A 7,293-nucleotide genomic window follows, 5' to 3' on the forward strand; every position below is an offset into this window, starting at 1 on the left:
TATTTGACAGAGAGAGCACAAGCAGAAGGAGAGAGAGGGAGAAACAGGCTCCCTGCTGAGCAAGGAGACTGATGTGGGACTCGATCCCAGGACCCTGGGATCATGACCCGGGCCGAAGGCAGCCACTTAACCGACTGAGCCACCCAGGCGTCCCGCAAATTGGTATAATTTTGAAAGCATTTTCACAATATCTAGCAAAGTTTAAAGGTAGTCAACTTCTGAAGTATAATTTACAGAAAAACTCTTGCACAGGGACTCTAGAATATTCATTTCAACATTACTTATTTTTTTTCCTTTTTGTAATCTTTTTGTAACATGATTTTTATTATTTTTTTTTATTATGTTGAATTAGCCAACATATAATACATCATTAGTTTTTGTTGTAGTGTTCAAGAATGGGAAGATTTCAGAAAGGGAGATAAACCATGAAAGACTCTGGACTCCCGGAAACATTCCTTATATTTCAAAAAATATTTATTTATTTATTTATTTATTTATTTATTTATTTATTTGAGAGAGAGAGAGACAGAGAGCGTGCAAAAGTGGGGGGAGGGACAGAGGGAGAGGAAGAGAGAGAATCTCAAGTAGACTCCCCACTGAGCGCAGAGCCCCAACGCAGAGCTCCACCTCAGGACCCTGACATCATGACCTGAGCCAAAACCAAGAGTTGGTTGGTCAACCAGCTGAGCCACCTAGGCACTCTGCAACATTCTTTATAATTCCAAAATGTTTGTTATTGGAAGAACAGATCCTCTTAATTTCCTTTGTCTCAATTCCAAGCACCTATTTCCTCTATGGAGTCTTACTATTCTCTTCTTTATATAGTTGGAAATCAGGCAAGGACCCTATCTCCTTGTTCCCACAGACTCCTCCTTCTCCTCCTTACACTGTCCTGTTCCCATGGGAATCTCCTTCTAGCTTGGAAAATTCACCTCCCGTCATGTTTCTGGCCCAAACACTTGTCAGTGCCCACAAATCCTACATTTGGCCTTTTCTGGTAATCTTGCCTGACTTCTTCAGACTTGCATTATTGGAAATTAACAGCCAGAAATATTACCTTGGCTCACACTTCCCCAGCACCAACTATATGCACAAATAAGGGGTAAAAGACATATATATAGACACAGAAATAGATACAGATATAGATTTAGATTTAGATATAGATATAGATATATAGATAAAGCGAGAAGAAAAAGCATAGATTAATAACTTCAAATATTATTGTGCTATATTCTTCTCCTAGAAAATCTTTAGACAGTGACATCCACACACATTGGTGCCTAGCTCTGTGGGTGGGGTGAGAAGAAAAGTATAGATGTCTGGCAAATTTCTTGACCCATCAAGAAGTTTCCACTCATACCTCGAGTAGATGTACCTTCATCCATCAGTAACCTTCTACTGACTTTATCCTTCCCACCCTAGGAACATGAGCTTGGCACAGGTAAAGGCAGAACTTCTCCTGAAGCAGGATATTGCTACACGGATGTACATAACTAGGAGGAGACTTGCTCTGGGCAACCTAAAGACAACTCTACAAAGAAGGGCTGTCAGTAACTGTAGACAACTTGGGTGGTCCAGCCATTTTCCTCCTCCATCAACATCCTTCTCCAAATCTCTATGCTCAGAAAGTGAGAGGAAGCCCTCTGCTCCCATTAAGGGGGAGGTAATAAGGCTGGCTGCCATACTGGTATCCAGCACTCCTCTCACCTAGCATCCCTTGCCGGAATGGTGTTCCACTTTTTCTTTTCTCCTGTGTCTTCCCTTTTCTGAGATAATAAGGGAAGGAAGGAAGGAAGGAAGGAAGGAAGGAAGGAAGGAAGGAAGGAAGGAAGGAAGGAAGGAAGGAAGGAAGGAAGGAAATTCCCCTATACCTCCCTTAGGTATCAAATATGAAGAATTGGGTGAGTACTCATCCCATTCTCTTTGGTCAATCACATAACCTGTTTATTTTGGTGGGGTGGGGGGGTTGCTGTTTGTTTTACATTTTGATTTGAAAGCTGTCACTGTTTATTAACTGACCAGATTACAAATATAATCATGAAAGATACCTTAGTTCATTCTTCTGTCAAAAAGAAAACCACAGACCCAAAAGCGGTGTCACTTAGGTTAAGGCCCCAGGTCAGTAAACCAAGACTTAACACCTAACCTAACTTCAGTTTCAACCCCCTGAAAATGTAACCTTTAACCAATCGACATGAGAATTTCCTGGTCAGCACTAGGAAATTTCCTGATAGGCCCCTTCACTCCCCCTAGGAAGGTGACCTTACCTAGAATAATGGATTCTTTGCTTATAACTTCCTTTCCTTCACTCCCTCTCTACCTTTCTTTTTCTATAGTCCTTTGGAGCTCCTTTCTACTTGCTAGATGGAATGCTGCTCCATTCATAAATCAATTAATAAAGTCCATTAGATCTTTAAAAATTTACTTGGTTGGTTGAATTTTTGTTATTTGACACTTCTAATAAGCCTGTTGATTTGGTCTTCCCTGTTGCCAGCATCTCTACCTTCTACAAAATGAATGGTCTTTTTCTTCAACCCATCTCATACAGAAGATAATTGGGAGAACCAGTGAAAGTTGTCTGCTACTTTAAAGCATTTGCCTATAGTGTGGGTCTCATGAATCACATCCTCCATTCAATGTCATATTTACCAAGAGATTCAGCAATCAATTCTTGATTTTGCCATAACCGGGAAAGAAAACACATCATTTACTGACTTCAAGTTTGGATACCCCCTTCCAATATATGGTTCCTTAGCATGTTAACTGAAGCGTTGCTGAGCTTAACAAAGGTACCATTGAAGGTAAAGAAGCCCCAACACCTTTCAGAACTTAGGGGTCACACCATTAATACTGATCCTGATGACAGTTGCCAATTTGGGTTCTGCAGGTACATAGACGTTGCCGGCCTTTCTATTCCATTCTTTCTATGCCATCCTAGCTATTCTTGTAGCAGGTCTGTACATCTGTCTATATTCTTTGAGATAGCTTACCTTTTTCATAGATAAGCTTTTTCCTTGTTTTTCAAAACATCTTTTGGGTAAATTTCTTTCTTAAGCTCTCAATGTTCAGTTCTGTGCTTTTTTTTTAAGGGTTCCTGGCATAGCAGGGACCATCTTTTTCTTCTCTTCTGCACCTTGCATGGTTCCAGCCAGAAAAAAGAACCACATAACCTGTTAATTTTTGTAACAGGCTGATATTATCCCCTTTACTTTGAATTTGCTTTTTTTCACCTCACTATATATTGTAAGCATCTCTCTTGTTTGGGACACTGATAGATCCCAATACATCATTTTCCATTGTGCATGTATGTGTGCATGTGTGTGCGGCATGTGCATGTGCCATAATTTATTCAATTCCCTATTCATGGGCAGTCAGATTGTTTATGCTTTATTGATGCAACAAACAATGTTACAAAAGGCATTATTCTATATATGTCCTTTATCAAAGGTGCTTTTTTTAATGTGAGTTAGAATTCATGAACTAGGGTTGCTATCTGACATACAGTCATTTTAATTCAAGTTATTGCTACCAGATTTATTTGCCAAAATAGTAGAAAAATTCACACTTCCATCACCAAAGTACTGGAATGCTCATATCCTTGAGTATTTGCCAGCAATGTGTTGTTATTGCTTGTTTGAAACATTTGCCAACTGGACAGGTGAAAAATATTATTGTCACAATTCAGTATCCTAAGCCAGAGGCTAGGAAGTAAATCCAAAGCAAAGAGAAGTATGCCTGAGACCCTGAAATTCTTAGTTGCACCCACTGATATCTCTTTCTCCACCTGACCCTGGTTTGAGACCTGCTTCCCTCTTTGCAGAGGTCTGAGAAAGTTAGAAACAGCCAGTGTTTTCCTTGGTAGTGTTTTCTTAAAGCTCAACAGGATTATGTCAACTGTTATTACAAGGAAAGGCCATTGACACACTAGTGTGAAAAGGAAAAGGTGTGTCCACTGGCTAAAATAAATAAAAGGGCAAAACACATCATAGTAACAGAAAACTTAACGGTTACAATAGCATTGAGGAAGCAGGTAAGACAAAGCCAGGCTCAATGCTTGTAAACTCAGGCTGTCTCCTGAACTTTCACAGCCTAATTTGGGAAATTAAATGTCGAACATCCTTGGAAAGTTCTGATAGTGGCATTGATATTAAAGGTTTCAAAAGTACGTTAACTGTGGTCCTACTTTTGACCCCACTTGATACCAATGATTTCAGAATGATTCATGACTAATGAAAGGGTGACCAAGCGTAAATTGCATAACACACTGATATATGGACACACCTAATTTCATTTTACATCAAAACAGAAAATGACGTGATTGTTGAATTTTGACATTTGCTTAATTTTAATTCAAAGTCTGGACAAAATTATTTTTCATAAGCAGCAAGTGATTCAGCTCCAATTAGAAGCAGTCCTATTAGCTGATAGGGGCAGTATTGACTTGTAGAGGATGTAAAAATCATCCAACACTCCAAATCGTATTGATCGTACATTCCAAATCGTATTGAGCGCACCTCATACATCAAAAACACTATGAGAAATGATGCCACAAGCCCAAGTTTGCCACAGTCCCTGAAACAAGTAGAAAATTCTGGCGTAAGATCCTAAGGCAGCTCAGGAATAAAATGTTCTACCTAAAACATAACATAGTATGGGCATCTCACTGGGCAGTACCTGCTATGTCAGAGATCAGAGTGGAAAATAATGGACAACTACTATGTAAAAAAACAAAATCATGAATTCAGATATATTTACAGGAAATACAGCGAAAAGAGACATTCTTGGTGGAAGAGCATGTGCACATTTCTATTTGCTTCTCACCTGGTATTATGATATTTGTGGGTCTCCACATCAGTCTCATGCACTCATCTATAAGCTGACAGGCAGAAGATTCTTTTATTCATCTTTTTAATGCCCCACATCTAGCACAGTGTCAGGTACAGAGTACATGTTCCATACATGTTAAATGTAGAAATTGAAGCATTGATGCTAAACCACTGGAAATTGATGCAGTTAGATCTGCTGATTTGTCAGAGCTATGGACTGACTGAATTGTGTACCCTCTCCACCCTGCCCCCAAAAATTCATATACCACGTCCTAAGCCCCAGTGTGATTATATTTGGAGATGGGGCTTTTAGGAGGTAATTAAGGTTAAATAAGGTCAGAAAAGTGGAGTCTTGATCCAACAGGACTGGTGCCCTTATAAGAAGAGGAAAAGAGGTCTTCACTCGAACACACTGAGGAAAACTATATTCTACAGGCCAGGAAAAGAGCTCTCTTGTCAGGAACAGAATTGGTTAGCACCTTGATCTTGGACTTCCAGTCTCCAAACTAGAGAAAAGAAGTTTCTATTATTTAAGCCACCCAGTCTATTGTATTTTGTTATGGCAGCCCAAGAAGACCAAGTCAATAACCCAATAAAAATGCTAATGTTTTTCATTGGTTTTATGAAAATGAACAAGACCAAAGAAAAATGACTTTTTTAAAAGTCATTATAATGATCATCCAAGAATGAATTTTAGCACACTCTTTGACAGGTATGAAATTAAGGATAACCTAAAAGCTTAAAAATAGTATATAACAAAGTAGATTAGAGGAGAAAAATTAAAATATAAGTTGTAAATTACTTTAACACAAAAAGATTTTGTTTTATGTAGAACCATTTATTCCACCTGCATGTCACTTGACAGAGGACTCTTTGATTACATTTGATTAACTCTAATAAAGCTTGAAAACCATTTTAACCTAATGCAAATGTCCCACTCTCTTCTTAGATATCATCAAAGATTGGTAACACATTGCATAAGTGTTACTTTCAAACTATAGCCCACTACATTTTCTAATTTGGAGAAAGGAAACACTTCGAGTGTTTCTTATGAAGCATGGGATCCCACACAAAAAGAAATGTCATTTATTTCTCATATTTGTCTCATGGTATGACATTTTTATGTAAAGTTGGTCATCAGAAATTTGCAAACCAAAATTAGCGAAATAACAGATGGCAACTCCACCCGCGCTCTATAGAGTTTCTTGAATGAAAGTTGCCTTTATGGAGTAAAGGAATGGACTAAGAAATGTGACACATGCTTTATACATTTATCACTATGCTTCCCAAAATACCACAGTAGCATAGTTTGAGAAATCCCCATCTAGGTGACTTTCTCACATTTACCAACTTTTAAAGCAATAAATAGAAAGACATTCTAAGCCATTAGCACAAACATGCTTGACATTTTCATAACAACACAAGCAACTTAAGAAGGACAATAGTCTGGTTCTTCTGAGGGTCATGGCTTTTGCTTTCGCTTTTCTTTTTTTTTTTTTTCCTTCAAAAACTGTACCTACCACGCTCAGTTGTTGGCCTGAAAAAGACGAGCTAATTTCTAGGGCATTCTGACATATTTGTTATCAAATCTCTCCAACAATTTTAGAATTGTCACAGTGATACGTGAACATTTGAAAACTAAAACTCCAAACCGTATTCTCTACTACTTCCTGTGCCTTTCTATTGATAGTTATGAGCCTCGTGAATTGAATTTGTTACTTTTTCCTGTGGCAAAAACTTTGAAAGTAAAATTCTGAATTTTATTCTTTGTTATATCATTTTACTCTATTTTAAAATACATGTCCAAATAGATTCTCCATACTGTATAGTATTGCACCATGTGGAGAACATTTGTAACTAGGTCAACATACAGTGTTTCTAGGCACCAACAGGGAGGTAATTTGTTATACCCATATTAGAATATTACCAGAGTAACAGAACTAAAATGACTCACTGGGTTCTTGGTTGCAAGGCTCAGTGCTGCAAATGGTGCAGGGCTCAGAAGACTGGCAGTTGTGAAAGCCTCTTTGAGAGACTTTGAGAAGTCATTAGTGACTCTTCCAAAACACAAAAGCACCAAATAGGATAATGTGTTGGATCGAGGGAAAAGAAAATATGGAAAGCGTAGGAGAAAAGACCTAAGGTCCCTCTTCTTCCCTGAGAATGCACGCTCAGGCTGATAATGACCCATGAGTTATAGAGGAAGCAAAGGAAGCTAGTCCACATGACAACACCTTGCCCTGTGTGATCTAGAAGAACAAAAGAATAACCAACTGCTGACCTACAGGCCTAGAGCCATGGGTGTCAAAATGACCAGAGGACATTTGGAAGAGACATCTGGATCTGAAAAGGAAGACTGTACATCTTCAATCACTGTGCCTGGGAGAAAGACTCTCGGGAGGAACACCTGAATCTTGTTTAATGTTATATACCAATTTTACCTCAATTAAAAAAAAATCAAGAATTT

The 7,293-nt window shown here is 38.4% G+C and overlaps 1 pseudogene; it reads right to left on the reverse strand.

Annotated features, from left to right (window-relative positions):
- Positions 1-2,444: 2,444 nt before the first annotated feature.
- Positions 2,445-3,140, reverse strand: LOC102746678 (large ribosomal subunit protein uL30 pseudogene; annotated as a pseudogene).
- Positions 3,141-7,293: the final 4,153 nt, after the last annotated feature.

The sequence above is a fragment of the Leptonychotes weddellii genome, chromosome 1, assembly GCF_054177405.1.
Source record: "Leptonychotes weddellii isolate Sample4059 chromosome 1, ASM5417740v2, whole genome shotgun sequence".
Lineage (NCBI taxonomy): Eukaryota > Metazoa > Chordata > Mammalia > Carnivora > Phocidae > Leptonychotes > Leptonychotes weddellii.